Source organism: Globicephala melas, chromosome 2 (assembly GCF_963455315.2).
Source record: "Globicephala melas chromosome 2, mGloMel1.2, whole genome shotgun sequence".
NCBI lineage: Eukaryota > Metazoa > Chordata > Mammalia > Artiodactyla > Delphinidae > Globicephala > Globicephala melas.
The window spans coordinates 59,291,322-59,312,186 of record NC_083315.2 but is presented as its reverse complement, the minus strand read 5'-3'; the positions used below and the strand labels follow the sequence as shown (position 1 = coordinate 59,312,186).

The following is a 20,865-nucleotide window of genomic DNA, read 5'->3' as shown; positions in this document are numbered from 1 at the left end:
ACAAATCTGAGTACATAGTAACTGTTTAATAAAAGTTAGCTGCTATCGTTCTTCTTACCGAGGCTCAGAGACACTTGGGGACTTGCCCATGGACACAGCTTGTGATGAAGGTTTAGGATTCAGGCCAATGCCTGTTTAATTCCAAACCTCTGCTCTTTCTTCTACTCTGGGCTTTCCCGGTGTCTGACAGATGGGTCCAATGTACAACCAGTGTCAAGGCCTCCCTGGAGGTGTTGGACCAGGCCTGCCTACAATGTATCCTCTTCCCTTCCGAGGACCTTGTCTGTCTTGCACTGAGGACCCTCAAGGCTTGGCATATAATAGGTGCTCAAGAAATACTTGTTGATTGTCTGGCTGCATAAAAGAAAGTGGGGTGGGCTCCCCACTTACTCCTGGAGCGTGCAGTGCTCACTGCATGAGCTCCTCAGATGCCACCTTTCCTGCCTGGTTGGGAGGTAACACGCCCGCTCCCCCCAGGTTCACAGCAGCATCCCCTCTGGCCTTTGCGATGCCCACCCAGCTCCCTGCCTTGCTGCTGCCCTCTCCCAGAGCGGTGGCCTAGGGGCTTTTTCTTCTACTCTGCCCCCCACCTTCAGTCACTGCAAATCTTCAGCCTCTCTCCTGCCTCCCTCCGTCTTCCCCACTTGCTCATTAAGAAGAGAATAACTCCTGAACTTGATGTCTTTGCCTCTGCTTTTATATCGAACTATAATTTGACTGTCTAAAGGTTCTTCGAGGAGAGAGAAACGAAAATCAACCCCCACTCCCTGCCCAGAGTAGACCACCTTCAGAAGGAATGGAGCAGACCCTGCCCACCCTCCTTTGGCTGGGGCTCCTTTAGGAAGGGCACAGGGCACAGGCGTGAGGCTAGGAAGCCTCAGCTCTGACCCCCGCCCCCAGTAATCTGTGCCCTTTCAGCCCCTCAACTCCACTTTCGGGGTATCGGGGTCATGCTCCCCCTTCCACAGAGAAGGTGTGGGCCCTGGTGCTCTCTTTCCCCTCCCCTGGTCCCTGGGCTCCCTGCAGGCCCACTCTCATTACCCTGTGGGCCGTAGCAAAGGTGATGGTCGTGATGGACGTGACTGACAAGGGAAGGAGCCCAGAGAGGAGAAGGGGTTGCCCAAATCCCCTAGTGAGACCCCTTCCTGGCAGGGAAGGCTGGCGGGCAGTTGGGGGACAACCGAGTCAGCAGGGAGGGGAGGTGGCTGGTGTTCTGTCTGCGCACTGAGGGATGTTTCTTCCATCTCCCACTGTGCCCCACGCTTTCTCATGAGTGTTGTGAGCGGCTGTGGAAACAAGCTGGTGGGGAGGGCCAACCCCCATTTTGTCTGGGACCGTGGGATCTAGATGGTCATATGCTGATCCACACTCAGCCCCTGCGATTTCCTCCACCTGTTGCTGCTTTCTGCTCACCTGTTTTTTAAATTTATTTAATTTATTTTATTTTTGGCTGCATTGGGTCTTCATTGCTGCGTGCGGGCTTCCTCTAGTTGTGGTGAGCGGGGACTTCCCTTGTTGCGGAGCACAGGCTCTAGGCGCGCGGGCTTCAGTAGTTGTGGCACTTGAGCTCAGTAGTTGTGGCTCGCGGGCTCTAGCGCCCCTCACCTGCTTTTTTTTTTTTTTTGCGGTATGCGGGCCTCTCACTGTTGTGGCCTCTCCCGTTGCGGAGCACAAGCTCCGGACGCGCAGGCTCAGCGGCCATGGCTCATGGGCCCAGCCGCTCCGCGGCATGTGGGATCTTCCCGGACCGTGGCACGAACCCGTGTCCCCTGCATCGGCAGGCGGACTCCCAACCACTGCGCCACCAGGGAAGCCCTCACCTGCTGTTTTGACAGCACCCTTTCCTCCCGACTCTGCCAGAGGTGAAGCCGCCTGTGTGTCCCACTCTCCTTGGAGCAGCTTGTCATCCTCTGCAGTTTGGTTCCCCTGGTTGCCTTGTGACCTCAGCTCTCTGATGGGCTGGATAAAAGTTATGATTTTGCCCATCATCTGGTTTTTCTCTCATCACTGGGCTGGGAGCAGGATTCTCTGTGTCTTCTACTCAGCCTCGGTTTTCCCCTCTGTAAGGGGGATGCTCACAGCCCCCTCAGAGGGCTGCTGGGAGGGTAGGTAAGCTGCTGTGTCAGCCACCCAGATGGTGGCTCTGCAAGACCCTGTCTGCTGTGACTCTGCTTCCCAAAGGCCGCGGGTACAGTGACAGGGAGGGCCAGCTCTGGCTGGGCTGGCTGGAGGCCGTGGTTGGGGGACCAGCCTGGGCCTTCTTACCCCTCAGAGGCTTAGGAAAGAACGTTCAGCTCCACACATGCCCAGTGGCAGTTTTTCTGGCCTGGCCCAAGCTGGGCTTGGGGGGCTGAGCCAGGTCAGCCGGCTCCCCTGGAGTGGCCCCTCTGTCCAGCCTTGCATTTGCCAGTAACTGGCTGAAGGCCCTACTCCTCTGCTTGGCTCAACCCATGAAGCTACTGGGCACAGAGGCTGATGCCCAATATTTCCATCCGCCTGACATCCAGGCTCTGCCCACTGAGTATGGCCCAAGCCGCTCTCTGCCCCTCCCCCCACCAGACTCTCTCCCCCCTCTAGCTGAACGCTGATTTCCTCTCTGGGTTCAGCTGAGGTCCTGGGAAGCCTTGTGTGTGGACCTTCTGGGTGAGGCTTCCCTGGTCTGTATGGGACCAGGGCTTCAGTCCCCAGCAGCGGGGCTGGGCTGGTTACATTGAGCTTCCTGTACCTCCAACCAGCCTGAGACCCGCAGAGCCCGCGGCCCCAGGGGGCCGTGTTGGAGAAGCTGAGGCGGGAAGCCACTCGCCTGCAGAACCACGGGGGCAGGCTGGGCCTTTCCGTTTCTTCCTGGTGGTGGTGGGCCCTGGGGAGAGAGGCTAGCCACACTGCAATCTGTAGGGGCCGTGGCTTGGTTTCCAGGGCCGCCTGGGGGATGCTGGAGGGGTAGTCAGGGACCTTCCTGGGCAAGAGCCCTTAGCCTCTGCTGTGTCCTTGACCCAAGGGGGCTGGGACCTCAGGGCCAAAAGTGGGGGACAGGAAGCCTGAGACTGGCTACGGGTTTCCCAGAACAGCCTCTCAGGGCAATGTGGTGGTAGGCGGGGAAGGGGTTGGTTTCTTCAAGGTTCGGGCTTGAGTGGGCTGACCCATGTTCCCAGGAGCCCAGCCAGGCCAGAAACCCTGGGTGTGGGCAGGGAAGCAAATCTGGCGGAGGTTCTTCTGGGGCCTTGCCCAGGATGACTCCCGTCTGGAGTGCCTTTCTTAGCCCAGCAAACATCTTAGAGAACCACTTCAGGTACCTCTTGCCTCCCTAGCTCAGGTTTGGGCTCTCCGGGCTCCCATCCTCCTTCCATGGGCCACATGGTGTGGTAGCTGCCTGAGTACTAGTCCGTGAGCTCTTCTAGTGGGGGTCGAGGGTGCTGGAAATGGGTGCTGGTGGACAGTGCCTGCTTAAGGACCCTTGGACAGCATCCTGCCTGCCGCTGTTGCCTGGCTGCATAGCCTAGTGGAAGCAGCTGCTCTCTGAGCCTCAGTTTCCCCCTCTCCAACTTGACTTCTTAAGTGCTGCAGCTTAGAGATCAGCCTAGGCAGGCTTCAAGTCTTTGGGTGCCCACCTCCTTGGGCTTTTTCTGAGCTGCTCTGTCTCTGCCGCCCTGGATCCCCCCCACCTTTTTTTTTAAAAAAATATTTAATTAATTTATTTAGGTGGCACCGGGTCTTAGTTGCAGGCACACAGGATCTTCATTGATGCATGCAGGATCTTTTCGTTGTGGCACGTGGGCTCTTCGTTGTGGCACTCAGGCTTCACTCTAGCTGTGGCGCACGGGTCTCTTCTCTCTGGCCGTGGCGTGCGGGTTTTCTCTTCTCTAGTTGTGGCACATGGGCTCCAGAGTGCGTGGGCTGTGTAGTTTGCGGCACACGGGCTCTCTAGATGAGGCGCGCGAGCTCAGTAGTTGTGGCACGTGGGCCTAGTTGCCCTGCGGCATGTGGGATCTTAGTTCCCCCACCAGGGATTGAACTTGCGTCCCCTGCATTGGAAGGCGGATTTTTTGCCACTGGACCACCAGGAAAGTCCCTTTTTTTTTTTTTTTAATGTGGACCATTTTTAAAGTCTTTATTGAATTTGTTACAATATTGTTTCTGTTTTGGTTTTTTGGCCTCGAGGCATGCGGGATCTTAGCTCCCATTGAACCCACACGCCCTGCATTGGAAGGTGAAGTCTTAACCACTGGACAGCCTGGGAAGTCCCACCCACCCACCTTTTTTTTTTTTTCATTTTATTTATTAAACTTTTTGTTTTATATTGGAGTATAGCAGATTAACAATGTTGTGATAGTTTCAGGTGCACAGCAAAGCAACACAGCCATACATATACATGTATCCATTCTCCCCCAAACTCCCCTCCCATCCAGGCTGCCACATAACATTGAGCAGAGTTCCCTGTGCCATGCAGTAGGTCCTTGTTGGTTACTGGATCCCCCGCCCACCCCCCTTATATTGTCCAAATCCTTCTTTATTCAGAGCCCTGACCTACCTCTTCAGGAAGCTCTCTCTGATACCTTCGGCTGTCCCTGATCTGAGTCGGAACCTGATGGTGTCCCCAGTTGCTCCCTTCTACTTGGCACACACTCCTGGCTCTGTGCGGGGCTGCGGCTACACAGAGACTGCTCAGCATTGCCTGTGTGAGCAGGTGGGCCTGTAACATCCAGCAGGAGGCTGGCATGGGGAGGAGCACGGGTGTAGGAGCCCAGAGGGAGCAGAAATTCCTGCCCTGGGGCCGATGAGGCAACACTTGAGCTGTACCTTGAAAGGGGAGGCTGGAGATGAGGGGGTCTTGGGGTCAGAGACCAGGCTAGGAAGGGCCTTGAATGCCAGGTAGGGAATCATGGGATCTGGCCTCCCTTTGCAGGTGGAGAGCCCTGGGGGAGAACTCCTCCCCCCACCCCTATTGGGTGGCATCCTCCTGAGAGCAGACCCTCCCTATAATGCCTGGAGCCCTCCACCCACACCCTCCGCCCTATGATCTTCTACTTGTCCTGTAGATTTCTGCTCTAAGGACAGTTCCTCAGGCAAGCCTTCCCTGACCACTGTCCATGCGATCAGAGCCCCCTCATCCCAGTGTGGAGTGGGCTTCCCCCCTGCCCCCCCATCAGTGTGACCATTGATTGCTCGCCAGGCTTTCAGGCCACTGAGGGCAGGAATCAGAAGGGATTGGTTGTCCCCTGCATCCCCAGCTCCCAGCCCAATGCTTGGCACAGCGTAGGTGCTCAATAAATGTCGATTGATTATGTGGATGTATGTAGGGGCACAGGGCTGTGAGTCCCAGGCTGGACGGTGGGGCTGATTGGGTAGGGGGAGGCACGCACCTCCAGTGAGGTGGGGCAAAACCTGGGTCCCAGATAGAGCTTTGCGTCCTTTGTGTGTCATTAGGCGGTTCTTTAAAGAGCCGTTTGCTGGAACAAAAGCCATCTCTGGCCGGGGCCTCGCTGGCTCCCTTTGGAAATGCTCTGAGAACAGGTGGACTGAGCCAACTTGTCACCCCCAGGCTGGCTGGTGACTCTGGGGAGTGGGGGGCAGCCACAGGGGCGGGGCAGTGGGAGACAGGGCGATTGGCGGATCCAGCCCTGACCTCACCGAAATTATTTTTAAAACCTGCAAGAGAAAGGGGATATTTTTAACCTTTGTTCCATCAAGGCATCCCAAGGGAAAAAGAAGGGGGAAGGAGGCAGATAGAGAATTGGGAGAGGGGCATGAGCAGAGGCATGAGCGGAGGTGGGGGCTACCAGGGGAGGATGGGCAGCCCCAGAGAGCCCTGAGGACAAGCTGTTTTGTCCCTAGCCCTTTAAAATGTTTTAAAACCTCCAAACAGCAAGAGGGACAGTAGAGTTCATTATATCGAGTTATCTCCTCCGTTTCAGGCAAAGATCAATCTTCCGAGTCTTGCAGCTCCAAGGGGGAAGGGAAGAGAATGAAAATGGGAGGCGAAGGAAAAAGCTCCCTGGACCAATTTCCGCTGGCTAACACGATTACTTGGCGGCCAAGCAGCAGTGCCAGCTGTTGGCAGGCATCCTGGCCCCCTGCCAGTCATGCTCAGTTGCCGGCTGCCCCCCAAGGCTCCCTCCTGAATGGGACAGGTTGGCAGGTGTGAGAGCCCCAGTTCCCACCTGGGGTGGGGCTGCTGGGCTTGGCATCCCAGGGAGGCCTCAGGCCCCACTGCTCTTGAGTGTGCATCCGCCACTCCAGCTGGCCTTGTCCCAGCTTTGTGCCCACCTCCCAGCCTTTGCTCAGAGGGTCCTGCCCTGCTGGGTGTGCCTTCCGGCTCCTTCCCACTTCATATGGCAGCAGACTGTGTAGAAAATAGAAGCACAGGCTTTGGAGCCAGATAGAGCTGCCTCTGCCTCTTCATTCTTTTATTCATTTATTCAACAAATATTTACTGAGTGTCTGCTATGTGCTGAGTACTGCACATAGCGAGAGGTGGATATAGAGCTGAACAAGATGGACACGGTCCCTCCCTGCCTAACTGGGTTTGTATTATGATGAGGAGATCCCTGAGAAACAAGGACTAAATCAGTAAGATAACGTCAGGTAGGGATAAAGTCTATGAAAGATGGTAGAGATTGGGGTGCATGGGGATGACCAGGGAAGATAAAGGAGGTCCCATTTGACCAGGGTGATAGGGAGGTCTGGGGAAAGAGCGTTCTGGGCAGCAGGAGCAACAATGATAGAGTCCCCGAAACTGGCCAGTGTGGGAGGGGGCCAGGTTGTGGTCAAAGGTGAGTTCTGAGCAGTGGGTAGGCTTTGAGGCGTCTAGACTGATTCTCTCTGCCATGGAAAGCCCTTGCTATGGCTGGAGAGTGACAGGATTCCATTTGTACCATCATGTGGCTGCCCTGATAGTTTGGGGCCAGGGTGGGATCAGGGAGCCTGGGGAGGCAGGAGACTGCTGCAATTATCCAGGCAAGGGCTGACAGGGGCGGAAGCAGATGAGCCAGGGAAGTGGGCAGGATCTGGATGTGTTTTTGGGGTTGAACTGACACGGTGTGTTGATGGCTTGGGTGTAGGGTGAGAAAGAGAGGAGTCAAGGCTGAGGGAGACATAATTTGGGGGATAAAAATTAAGAGTTCTCTTTTGGACAGGTCTGTTAGATGAGCAAGTGGAGATGACAAATAGGCCTGTGGATTCACGCAGCTGGTGCTCAGGAGAGGGCTGGGGCTGCAGAGAGATCTGGGGGCGTGGCTGGGATTTAAAGCTACATGTCCGACCCACCAGGGAATGCATAGATAGGAGAGAGCAGAGAGCCCCGGCCAGCCCTGTGACCTCGGATGTTTGGAGGCGGGTGGGGTAAGAAGGGAGGAAAGCCTGGGAGCACAACCAGGAGAGGCTGAATCCTGGGAGCCCAGAGATAGTGTTTCCCGATGGAGGAAGCAGTCAGCTGTGTCAGAGAGTGACTACTGGGTTTGGCAAAAATGAGGTTTCTGGGAACCTTGATAAGAGCAGTTTTGTGGGGTGATGGGGATGGAAGCACAATTGGAGAGGGGGTGAGGGAGAGCAGGAGGTGAGGGAGTGGAGAATGAGACACTTAGTAGAGAGAGCTCTTGAGTTTTGCTGTAAAAGGGAGCAGAAAGATGGAAGGGCACGTGGATTGAGGAATCTCCTTCCCTCTCTCCCTTTGTCTTTTCCTCCCTCCTCTTCTTCCCTTTCTTCCTTCATAATATTGAGGCAAACTGATATGCTGTTTACCAGCTGTGTGACCTTGGGCAAGTAACTTAACCTCTCTGAGCCTCAGTTCCACATCTGCAAAATAGAGAGGACAACCCAGATGTTACTGCATCTGGCACCTAGTAGGTACTCAGTAAATGGGAATTGTTCTTAAGTAGGTGTTCACCTGAGGGAGTGGTCAGCTTGGCACTGGCACGGACATTTTTGGAGGACAATTTGGCAGTGAGTATCAAAATTTAAAATGTGTATACCTTTTGACCTGCTTTTTAGAAATACGTGTGTACAAAGAGGGGCTTTTTTTCCGGCAATGTTTGAAATAAGAAACTGGAACCCCCTAAGCACTCATCCTGGGAGGTCTGATTACGTAGGTGAGGGTATGCTCACCACGTGGAATTCCTCCACGTAGCACCGAGCATAGTGGGGCTCTGTTTGGAGCACAGACACTGGCGCTTCATGGGCTCAGCCACTCCCTAGGCTGGGCGTTCTTGGGCAGGTTACTCTGCACTTTGGTTTTCTCATCTACAAATTAGGCTAATGGCAGCACCCGTCTTGGGGGGGTTGTTCTGAGAATTAAATGGGTTAATACACAGTGCTCAACCCAGTATCTGGCACATAGTAGGTGCTCAGTGAGTACAAGCAGTGATTATTGTTATCTTTATGTACAGACAGGGAAAGATCTCCAGAATCTATTGTGAGGAACGCGATTATACACCAGCATAGAGACCATACTCTCTGGCGCGTAACTGCAGGTTTGTTCTCTATGTAAACACTTGTGCACCTCTCTGTACGTCTGTGCAAATGCATAGTGAAAGTTTCACACCAGCCGGGCAGTCAGGACCTCTGGAGATGTGGTTGGGAGTGAGAGCATGTTTACCCTACAAATACCTGTATCTGAAGCTCTTAACAAGAGAGAGCTTTCATGTACAGGCATACCTTGGAGATATTGTGGGTTTGGTTCCAGACCACCACAATAAAGTGAATATTGCAATAAAGTGAGTCACGTGAAGTTTTTGGTCTCCCGGTGTATATAAAAGTTATGTTTATACTATACTGTAGTCTATTAAGTAATAGCATTGTGTCTGAAAAAACAAAGTACATACCTTAATTAAAAAATACTTTATTGCTAAAAAAATGCTAAGCATCATCTGAGCTTTCAGTGAGTCATAATCTTTTTGCTGGTGGAGGGTTTCAAATATTGCAAGAATTACCAAAATGTGACACAGACATGAAGTGAGCAAATGCTGTTGGAAAAATGGTGCTGACAGACTTACTCGATGAAGGGTTGCCACAAACCTTTAATTTGTAAAAACCACAATATCTGTGAAGTGCAATAAAACAAGGTACGCCTGTATTACTTGTATAGTGATAAGACTATAATATGTAAAGATAGTAAATTTAGTCTCTACCTCCTCCAGGAAGCCTTCCATGACTGTACTGGCCCATATCCCACACCTATCGGATCTATTCAATATAAGCTGACCTGCGGTGGCTGCTTTGAATCAGCCGTGTGTGCACATGAGTGTGGTCTCCTCAGTCAGCCTATGAACTCCTTGAGGGTGTGGACTATGCACTTTACAGGCCAGACACATCTAGACTGGCAGTTCCCAAAGTGTGATCCCCAAATGGCAGCAGCAGCAGCAGCACCTGGGAGCTTCTTGGAAATGCTGATTCTCAGGCCCCACCCTGGACCTGCTGAATCAGAAACTCTGGGGGTGGGGTCCAGCATGCCATGTTTTCCTAAGCCCTCCAGGTAACTCTGATGCACTTACTTGTATTGATGGGGAAGCCGAGGCACAGTGAGGGGAAGGGCCGGCCCAGGGTCATGGGGCGAGCCAGTGACAAAGCTGAGAGGACCATGTCAAGGTCCCAGTTAGAGATGAAGGAGAGGGCCTGGGTGCTCCCTGTGGCCACCACATCTGACCTCAGGAGGGAGAATTTGAGGTTTAGTCCTGTGTGTCCAGGGGCCAGAGAGCCCACAGGTATGGCGAGGTGGAGACAGCTGCTCTCTGTTTATGGGCACTCGGGCCTGCCACAGGGAGCACCCCTCCCCCCAGCTCCATCCCTCCTGAGGCCCCTCCCCAGCCAGCTGCAGCCAGGTACTTGCTTTATAGAAAGTGCATTCTTGACCCTGGAGTGAGTCTGGCATCCTTTGGCTGCCCAGTCTGCTGCTCCCTCTGTCCCGGGCTGTGGGCAGAGGTTTGGTGGGGTTGATTGCCAGATGGGTCCTGTGGGTGAGGAGTCTGCTGGTCTCCGTCTGACTGCGGTCTCACCCCTTCTCTGCTTTGTCTCTGCAGGTGTCCCTCTGAAGAGCCCCTGAGCCCGCTCACGCTAACCCCCGAGAGGTAAGCAGCAGCAGCTGTCTGGGTTGGTGGATGAGTCTGGGCCCTAGGGTGTGTGCATGCAGGGCAGGTTCCAGGGGCCTTGTCTCCCTCTGCTCGGCCCTCTCTGCCACCATTTCTCCTCTTCCATCTCCTGGAGCCCACCTTTGCCCTCCTCCAGCCATGCTCCTGGGGGTCCTGTTGAGTTGCAGGGTGAAAAAAAGGGTTTGAGAATCAGCTTTGGGGAAGAAAAGAGGAGGATGGCTCCTTGGTCTGAGGGGTCAGGGTTATGGGTGCTGTTGGGGTTTGGGGGCTGCTGGCGGAGGCACCAGCCAGGAGTGAGACCCTGGAGGGACCCTGGAGGCCCCTCACTGAGCAGGGGGCAGAGCTGTGGGCCACTCAGGGGAGGTGGGCCTGCCTGTGGGGGGCAGGCCAAGGTCTAAGTTAGGCTGTAGGTGCTCTAGGTGGTCGAGCTCAGGCTTTGGGGGCCTGGCCGTGCTCTTCAATGAGTGAGCATTTTGGGGACACGATTCCTGGGTCTGGGGAACACTGTTTGATGAGGGGTTGCACAGGCAGGCCCCAGCAGGTCTCGGGGCAGGTGCTTGCCCTCCCCCCAGCTCCCTGTGTCTCCTCGGACTGCAGTTCCAAGGAGGCTTTGCTGAGTGAATGATTTCTAAGAGGGTTCTGGCTTTAATTTGGCGTCAGAGGGCCCAAGTGTGTCTGCCGAGTCAGCCTCGCCTCCACACACAGGAGGGAGCAGAGGGGTGTGAAGTAGGGGAGGTGGCACCATTCCCCCCGAAAGCCTTTCACAGCAATAGCAGCAGCCAGTGGGGAGCAGTGGGGGACCTGAGGGCGGGCCTCCCTGGCTCTCCACCCTCGTCTGGCAGCCTAACCTTGCTACACAGCCCAGGACGGGGGTAACTGAGATAACCGGCTGGAGTTCTGGCTTCCCCCTTGTCTGTGCGACCCACTCCTCCGCATTTCCACATCTCCGAAAGGGGGCTCCTCCCAGTGTATCCTTCCGGGCATTGTGTTGTATGGAGAAGGACTGGTACAGAGGCTGGCACACAGTTGATGCTCAGTAAATGTTAAAAGACACACCAGTTATTTTGCCTCATGGACTGAGTTCTGTGAACACAGAGCCCAGGGCCAGGCACAGGGTGGGTCTGGTTATCGGGAAGAGTCTGCAGGACTCTGGGGAACAGAGAAGAGCAGCCCACAGCGACTCAGACACTCCTGCGAAGGCCGGCGCAGCCTTCCTGCCATTCTTGCGAGGGAAAACTGTGCCCAGTGGACCCAATCCAGGCAGACTGCCTGGAGGAGGGGTGTTAATTGTTATTAATTTGCCATGGTTGATCACCTCTTTTAAGTCTACAAGAAACATTTTTCACACTTTAATTAGCTCATTAATCTTACCAACAACTCATGAGAGGGAGCAGTTTGTTCCCTTCCTAGAGGTGGAAAGGAGCCTAGAGCCGAAGCTGAGAGGTGGGGATGGACCCTGGCGGCCAAGGTAGAACTTGGCTCAGGTTCTCCCTCCAAGTCCCACAGTCTATGTATCACTCTCCACTACTCTGCACCTTTCCTCCCAGCCTGGGGCCTCCCAAGGGGAGACGCATGGTTAGAGGCCACACCTTTGGCCACCATGTCCCCTGGCCAGGCCCCCAGGGGTTGGGGTCTGCCCTCCAGAGAAGCCATGGTATGTGGGGTGGGAGCTGGACTCCTGTCTGGACCAGGAGGCCACAATCAGCGGGGCTGCAAGATGAAGCCACTTTGCTGCTCTCTCAGGTTCCCTCTCCGGGGCACATCTATCCTTCCTAGACACGACCCACTTCCCTCTCCTCTGTGCCTGCACACTGACAGCCCCTCTGCTTAGAGTTTGTCCCCACCCTTAGGAGCTAGCCCACAGTAACTGCCCTTAGCTGCCCTCCCCAGCCCGCCATCCCTTGGGTGGCTGAGTGGGCTCTAGCCCCATTCAGTTGACTGAGAGCAAGCTCCAGGCGCTTGTCCCAGACGTGGGATTCAGTAGCAGGGATGCTACTAAGGGTAGGCTGGGAAGGGCAGCTTCAAATCCACGAGGCTGACCACAGACCTGAAGGGATGGCATCTGGCACACCTGGAGCTGGCATCCGATGCGTGTTTGATTGTTTATGACTGTGGGATGGCCCGAGAAATCTTTGGAATAGAAGAAACCTGTGCTGGATCAGAGCGTGTGTGTGTGTGTGTGTGTGTGTGTGTGTCTGTGTGTCTGTGTGTGTGTGTGTGTGTGTCTGTGTGTGTGTGTGTGTGTGTGTGTGTGTGTGTGGTGCATGGGGAGCCTGGCGGGGAGGCATTATGCAAGTCTGGGAGCCACAGTTACAACAGCATCTGTCCAGGGGCAGAAGGAGGAGCCGCAGCTCCGCAGGTCACACCAGGGCACGGGCTCCATCTGCAGTCCAGGCTGGGCGTGGGTGGTGGCCAGCCTTGGCCAATGTTCTGCCCCACGTGAAGCCCCACGTGGGCACCAAGGGGTGTCCACTCATCTGAGAGGACCAGAAGTGTGAGGGCCACTCCGGAAGAGGCCTGGGCCCCCCCCAGAAGAGCGCAGGAGGCCTGGGGAAAGGGTCTTGGCTGGATTGGTGGGCTTGCCAGGCACCCACCCCAATTCTATCATCGCTGCCAGAGTTCACTGGCCTTTTTCATGTGGGTCTGAGATGCAGACCCAAGCTGTGACTGCCCTCATTTCTAAAACAGGGGAATGATGGGGCTGAGTGTCAGGCCTATGCCCTAATTGACATCCTATTCTTGGGGATGTAATTTTCAGCTTTAAGAAGTCAGTGTCTCTGCTTCAAATACTGCTCTGTTTCCTTGGTTTTCACCTCAGTCAGCTCAACACAGCACAGAAGGGAGACCCCATGGCCTTCTCCCTTCTCCCCACCAGATCTCCGGTCATGGGCATTTCTGTGGTGCTGGGGGATGGACTTAGCAGAAAAGTATAGAGTTAAGAGCCCAAGTTCTGAGCCAGACCACCTGGGTTCATACTGTTGTCACTGCTTGTGAGCTGTGTGACTTTGAGCAAGTTTCCTAACGTCTCTGTGCTTCAGTCTCCTCATCTGTAAAATGGGCATAACAGTCGCTTCCTCATAGGGATGTTGGGAAGATTGGATAAGAGGATGCATGAGAAGCCTTTAAACATGGCCTGTCACGTGGTGAGGACCCCGTCAGTGGAGCTATTATTATTGCCAGGATTGGTAGCTGGTTGCTCTTATGGGTGGGGCGGGCAGCGGAGCCAGCTCCAGCTGAAGCCAGTGGTATCTCTGTCCTCCAGCTCCTGTGGCTGTGGTTGGGGTGGCGGCTCTGGCTTCTTTTCTGCTGCCTTCCTCTGGGTATCAATTACTGAAGGCTGCCGGGGGCACTGCTGGGTATGAGGTGGAGGCAGCTTGTCCCCGCTTTGGTGATTGGTGCTTTCAGCCACCAGGGTGGAGATGGGCACAGAGGGGTGAAATCCAAGTTGTGAGGAGATGGGGAGGCTGCTTGAATGGGGCGCAGTGGGGGGCAGCAGTGGTAACGACGGGGCTGGCCTGAAAGGCCTGGCAGGTGGAGGTGGGAGACAGGGAGGAGAGAGGGGAAGGAGAAAGACCTGGCACATGCCACCTGCCAGGCACCTGGCACGGTTTTCACACACGTAGCATTGTTCATTCCTCATACAGGAGAGGGATGTCACTAGCCCTGTTGCCATACGAAAAACAGAGACCCGTGTGGGGAAGGTGAGTTGACCCAAGTCACAGAAGAGTCAGGGGTGGGATTGAACCCACCTGTGTCCTCTGCCCTGGGGGGCATGCAGGGCACCAGGAACGGGTGGGGCTCTAGCGCTAGGCTCTGACTGTCCCGGGCAGTGGTCATGCGTGGTCCTGGATGTGCATATGTGACTGCACGTCCTCCTCGCTCCCCGACTTCGGCTGGACACTTCTGGGAAACTGGGGCAGTAGGGCGGCTCCCTGACACCTCCTACGGTATTGGCACCTGGGGGCGGCTTCTACATCAGAGCCTGGTGCCCGGGCCCAGCCTGTTCTCCTGCACAGGCCTCCCGTGACTCTGTCCAGCCCCCCACCCAGCCTACCTGCCAGGAGGGGGGTGCCGAAGGTGGGCTGGAAAGCGCCCCAGGATAATAAAAACGATCAGTGGCTAAGACGTTGTAGGCCAAGCGTGGGTTAGTGATAATTTTATTATGCCCATTCTGCTGCTGCGGAAATTGAGGCCGGAGCGGGTGTAGTGACTATGCAGTTGTGGGGCAGGGTTCTGACCTGGGTGGTGGGGCGCAGCTCTGGTTTTGCTCAGCGGGCAGTCCCAGGAGAGCCCCGCAAGGTCTAAGGAGTCAGGATCCTGCCCCAGCCCTGCTGCAGGCCAGGCCTCAGGGGAGCACGTGATATAAGTCACCTCAACTGAACCTGCCGGCAGCTTCTTACTGCTCTTATGTTACAGATATGGAAGCTGAGCTGTGAAGAGAAGATGAGGTCTGCAAGGCCACATAGCTGGGAAGGAGTACACGGGGTGGTGTTCCCATTAGCTCTATCTGATCCCCTAGAGCTGCCCCTGGAGGTCCCTCCCTGGAGGCTGAAAGGAAGGGGCAGGAGTGAGGTGGTGAGGGCTGCAGAAAGCCCTCTTCCCTATGTGGCCATCACTTGGGCCCCACCCCTCAGCGAGGCTTTGGTCTCTGGCCTGGCTGGGACCTGGGAAGACTCTGTGGGCCAGGACTCAGGCAGGCCCCAGTGCAGCCCATCTGCCCTGCGCTCGTGGGGATGTGGCATGGCCGTGATGAATGGGCTCCTGGCAGGCTAAGCATTAATCATATTGCCGGGCGGCGGGAGAGGCAGCTGCCTGAAATGCCTGCTCTGGGACAGCATCTATCACCACCAGGCCTGGCTGGACTGGGAGGGTGAGGGGGCAGCCAGGGGTGGAGGGGAAGGGGGCCCAGCCTGAGTGAGGAGAAGCAGCCTTGATCTGGGGGTCATATCTGAAGAGGCTCAGTTTGAGGGCCCTCCTCATCCCCCCGCCCCCCATATGTATATCTTCTTTGGAGAAACATCTTTTCAAGTCCTTTGCCCACTTTTGGGTCGGATTATTTGGTTTTTGGTGTTGAGTCATAGGAATTCTTTATATATTCTGGATATTAAGCCCTATCAGATATATGATTTGCAAATATTTTCTCCCGTTCGCTAGGTTGCCTTTTCACTTTGTTGATTGTTTCCTTTGACACGCAGAAGGTTTTAAGTTTGATGTAGCCCCATTTGTCTATTTTTGCTTTTGTTGCCTGTGCATTTGTTTTTGGTTTTTTTTTTGCGGTACACAGGCCTCTCACTGTTGCGGCCTCTCCCGTTGCAGAGCACAGGCTCCGGACGCGCAGGCTCAGCGGCCATGGCTCATGGGCCCAGCTGCTCCGCGGCATGTGGGATCTTCCCGGACCGGGGCACGAACTCGTGTCCCCTGCATCGGCAGGTGGACTCTCAACCACTGCGCCACCAGGGAAGCCCTGCATTTGGTTTTATATCCAAGAAATCATTGCCAGGTCCAATGTCATGAAGCTTTTCCCTTATGTTTTCCTTTAGGAGTTTTATAGTTTCAGGGATTACATTTAGATTTTTAACCCATTTTGAGTTAATTTTTGTATATGGTGTACCATAAGGGTCCAACTCATTTTTTTTTTTTGCATGTGGATGTCCTGAAACTGAACATAGGCTGTAGCAACTGCAAGCTTCTTCTTTCTTGTGCAATATCTATATACCCGGGTCCATCAGGCCCACATCCTTTCCCCCTGGGGAATGACTGTTGCCCTGGTCATGAGTCCTTCCTCCTCCCCTCTTTAGGCACTGCTGTACCCAGGCCCGGTTAGGCAGGACAGGGGGCTACGGCCCCACTAGGGTGGTGTGGACCATTGCAGGGATGCAGGCTTCTTCCATGCCCATCTCCAGGGCCGCTGGGGCCGCTGGGTGGATTCAGAGGCTCTGTGACGGGACAGATACCGGTGCCCAGTGACAGTGCGCTCAGGAGGACTTGGGCAGGGCCAAGGGCCCAAAGAGGCAACACTGGATGTTGGTCTGCGGGAAGAAGGTCCCCAGTGGGGCACCTTAGGGCTCTGGCCTCATTCTGCCCCAATCTTCTGGTGACTTAGACGAAGGCACAGAGTCCCACATTTGCCAGGGAGAGGTGGTTCTCACCTTGGGTCCTCAGCTGATGGAAGCTCTGGGCTAAAACCCACCAAACCAAATGGAATCTTAGGGGTAGAAAAATGAAGTTCTGCACTTGGGTACAAAAACTCAGTGGCCAGGGGATGGGTGCAGGAAGGGGACAGGGCCACTTTCACACACATTGCAGCAGTGCTGTGCTGGAGCCAGCTTGCACACCTCCTCCTCGAGGTGTGTCCATTGGCACATGTTCAGGAATCTTGCGAGCCAGTGGTTCAGCACAGGTGTCCCAGGTGTCCTGACTTCCCCAGGCCTGGCAGATGCAGGCTCTACGTCTGACAAGGCTGCCCGTGGAGCCAGGGGGTTAAACAGTCTGCCACTAGCTTTCTGTGTGACCCAGGCAGGCCTTTTCCCCTCCCTGGGCCTCAGTTTCTTCATCTGTAAAATGACCACTGTTTCCTTCCCATAGAGGAATTTTGAGGGTTCAAAATGATGATGGCTGTAAGTCTGTCTGTGGGGAGTCAGGTGTGCTAAGAGTTGACTGTGAGCCCGAAGGTTCCCAGGGACTACGAATCCACTCCGTGCACTGTATGGATGGGGGAACTGATACCCTCAAGCTCATATGGCTGATCCAGGACTCAGACTCCAGTCACTGAATCCCCCATCCAGGGCTCTTTGTCCTATTCAGGTCCTCGCACAGGGAATCAGCTAAGCTCAATTAGACCTGCCTCTGGACTGGGTACACCCAAACCAGCTTCCGATACCCAGGTGGGAGCCCCGCCACCTGGAGGGGAGTGGTCATGAGGGTAAATCCTTCTACCCTGATCCTCCACCATAGCTTATGTGACCGGTGAGAGGATGGAGAGGAGGCCAGGACTCCAGCTCAGGCTCCCCCAGGGTAGGTAGTAACAGGGTCCGCCTGCCATCTGGGAAGCACCTACGGTGGGCTGGGTGTGAGCTTTGTGGAGACCTGCCAGGGTGGGATGTTGGGTGGAAATGGACCAGCCCCTGGCCATGAGGCTGGAGCCTGGCCCAGTGGGGCCTCTGGCCAAGGGAGGCTGTGGGGTACTTCTGGCCCTTGGGAGCTCGTGGCCCTCCTCCTCATTATGGAATGGTGGCTTCACGTGCCTCACTTCATTTGTTCCTCACAGTAGCCCACAAAGTGGGTGCCAACCTTATCCCCACTTTACTGATGACGGAACTGAGCTCAGAGAGGTGAGCTCGAAGCTAGAAAGCGGCTCTGCCACTGATTGCTTGTGACCTTCAGCTCTCAGTTGCCACATCTGAGCAATGAAGACTCAGACAGATGCCTCTGGGGGAATGTGTTTGACTTCAGATATATATTCTGCTAAGGATGCTGAAGTGTCAGAGTATCCACAGCTTTGAAGATTTGACAAGTCCAAGGAAGGGCCCTGATCGCAGTCTGTAGACCAGCGAACCCGAGGCAGAGAGAATTAGAGTTAGGTCTTTGGAAGTCACCCCCTTTCCCGCCTCACCCCATCCACCCTCCCGGGTAGGGCTTGCTGGCTGCTCCGGGCCCTCTCCAACGCCCCCTGAGGCTCGGGTCCGAGCCGGCAGTCACTGGTGATGCGGGTCTGGCTGTGTGTACGTGTGCACATGCGTGTGCTGGGGTGAGGGATGTGCCCGGAGGGAGCCGGGGAAGCCGAGCAGACTCTGTGGCTACTGGGCAAGAGGAGGGCCCCCACCCCTCCCCGCTCCTTCTCCAGGGGGCAGCGAGTGGGAGATGCCCTGGGTGAGGGTTTGTGCCCACTATATATAGCTGCTCAGACACACACACCCAGCTATTTCTGTGTTCTTCCTCCTACTGAGGCAGGGGGGAGGGGAGAGAAAGTAGTCCATCTAAAAATATAACCCGGGGAAAATATCACAGCGCCAGAGCCGGAGCCTGAGAGATCTGTCTCATTCTCTCGCCTCCCACCCCCGCGCCCTGACTTACCTTACAGCCGCCTCGGCTCCCTTTGGAACCTTCGAGATGTGGCCTCCTCCCCAACCTGTGCTGCTTTCCCCTCTTGCCCGCTAGGTGGGGCTGGGGTCTCCCTGCCCCCATTTCACAGATGAAGAAACTGAGGCCTGGAGAGGGCTGGCTTCGCTGGGGCCGCAGGCTCCCAGACACAGCACTTTCTGCTGATGGCCCCTTGGGATGCCCAGGTGTCCCCAGCATCTCCCCACCCTGTTGGGCCTTGGACTTGGGTGGCAGGGTTCAGGCGAGGCTCTGCACTCTCTTACTGCAACATCTCCCCCGGAGCCTCGGTTTCCTCAGCTACAGGGGGGATAATGGTACCGTGTACCTGGTAGGTGGTGGTGAGGATAGAACAAGAGGTGCAGGTGAAGGCTGTGACCCGGTGCCAGTAAGTCAGGCCCCATCATCGTTGTTCCTATTACTACTATCATCCTTGCCTTTTTCCTGGCCCGGAGTCCCTCTTTTCCTGAGGCCTGGAGTCCTCTCAGCCCCGTTTCCTGAGGCTTTGCTGGGTACAGAGTGGTTTAAAAAAATTACTTTATCCCTGGGAGCTTCCTGAGGGCAGGATGGCTCTTATCAGGTCTGCATCCCTGTGCCCAGTGGGAAGCAGGTCTGCCCACCCCAGCCTTCAGTAGCTGAAGATGGTTGTATTTAAATTTGCTGAGGAAGGTGGGGCCAGTAGAAGGGTGATTAAGCACCTGCCTCAGGCTAGGCTCCTGCTGCCCGGGCAGGTCAGATGTGTCAAGTGGGGTGAGGTGTTGCCACCCCTATTATAATGATAGGAAACTGGAGCTCAGAGAGGGAAAGCGATAGTCCCTGGGTCACACAGCTGGGACAGCGGACCTGAAACAGAGGCTGCCTGACTCCCCTGGGATCCCAAGTTTCCAGGTTCTAGGTGCCCCTCACTTGCCTGTCTCTCCTTCTGTGGACTGCAGGAGCCTCTGGGGGTACCTCTATGAAGGTTTAGCCCCCCACCCCATGCGCCTTCCTGGTGCTTTGTGTTGTCTTACTGCCACCTGTCTCTGAATCTTGCTGTACAAGGGGTCCAAGGTTTCTGCGGCTGGGAGAGTGCACTCCTGGATTTAATGAACACCTAGTGGATGCCTGTGTGATGGTTCAGTGTGAAAATGTCAACCTGTCCGAAAGCAGAGAGACTAGTCTACGGAGCTCCACATTCTCATCATCGAGCATCAATTCATGACCAGACTGGTTTCCTCTATACCCACCACCACTGGGTATTTTGACATCGTATAAGTTTATCCATAAATGTTTCAGTGTATATCTTTAAAAGGTAAGGACGCTTTAAGAAACATAACCATGATGCCATTACCACACCTTAAAAATGGAACGTTACCTCGCACTTGGTATGTATTACCTGATTCACTCTGCAAAAAAGCCCTGAGGCAGGTGTTAGCATTGCCATTTTATAGATGAGGAAACTTGGGGCTCAGAGAGGTTTGGCAACTGGATTTAGGTCACACAGCTGGTACGTGGCCAAGAAGGGATTTGAACCTGGGCCACCTGACTATAAAGCCGGTGCTCATTCCTCTTTCCTCCGCCAGGCAGGGTCCAACTCGGCTCCTAGCCATTTCCAAAGAGTTGTCAAATCTTGTGACCCCAGCAGGGATCTGGGCATGTTTTTGTCGAGGAGTGTCTAGTTCCTAGGCTTCCTGGCCATGCCAGAGTCCGGTGCAAGACTCAGCACAGCTGTGTGCTCAGAGCGCAGGCTGCAAGGGAGTCCAGGCCACACCAGGACCGGGAGTGAGCTGTCTCCTCCGGCCAGTGCTGAGCCTTACAGGAGCATTAACAAGCCATTTAAAAAGAGCTGACGATACACTTTGCGGCTCCTATTTAAGATGTACTGAAAAATAAGCACCTTTTCAGGGAGGAAACTGAAGCATGTTGGGGTAAAATACACCTGTGGTGTCACCTATGCACGTGTCACACTGTAGGTGCTGTTTCGGGAGCAGCAAGCTCCCAGTTTCCCCCTCCCTGTATGGCCACAGAGGGTGGCACGTACTCAGTGAGCAGGTGCGTTTGTCAGCATCGCCAGCTCTGTGGGGGAGGAGGAGGGAGGTCTGAAGCTTTGGGGGTGTTAGATGTCAGGGTGGGGTGGAGTGGGAGTCATGGGTGGAGGGCGGAGGATGTTCCCTGCTCCAGACCACCCGTTTCACAGATGGAGAAGCTAAGGCTCAGATGGGCTGAAAAGTCCCAGGTCACACATCCTAAGAGGTGCTCCCAGCAGTTCTCAGCACCCCCAAGCCCAAGGGGGACACTATATCCACAGTGGGTGGTCCTGTCTCTCTCTCCTCCCTCCTCATCCCACCTCAAAGCAGATATTCTCAGATCAGACAGGCCCAGACTCTTGTACTGGTTCACTGTAACCTTGGGCATATCCTGCTTCTCTACACCTTAGTGTCCATATCTGTAAAATGGGGAGAGTAATGACGCCCAGATGGGACGAGGGGAGTGGAGAGTTTCACAGTTTGTTGGGGTGACCCCTTACCTCCTCGAAATGCCCTCAGCTGACATGGGGGCTGTGACAGTCTCCTAGAGAGTGCCGTGGGCCGGGGCTCCCTCCCCTTCCCTCCTCCCTCTCTTCCTTCTTTCCTTCCACGAATATTTCTTAAGTACCTACCACAAGCCAAGCACTGTGATGGACACTGGGGACACAACAGTGAACAAACAA

General features: G+C 55.0%; 1 protein-coding gene across 5 annotated transcripts in view; it reads left to right on the top strand.

Moving 5' to 3' along the window:
• Window positions 1-20,865, top strand: part of LINGO1 (leucine rich repeat and Ig domain containing 1) — a 202,715-nt gene that overhangs the window by 69,526 nt on the left and 112,324 nt on the right. For 2 of the 5 annotated variants that reach the window (XM_060293972.1, XM_060293974.1), the window contains 2 exons: window positions 8,382-8,465; window positions 10,011-10,058. The gene's annotated coding sequence lies outside the window, so the exon portion shown is untranslated. Of the gene's footprint in view, window positions 1-8,381; window positions 8,466-10,010; window positions 10,059-19,217; window positions 20,250-20,865 lie in introns of those variants that run through there. The other 3 variants (XM_060293971.1, XM_060293973.1, XR_009562927.1) reach the window with 2 other exon arrangements.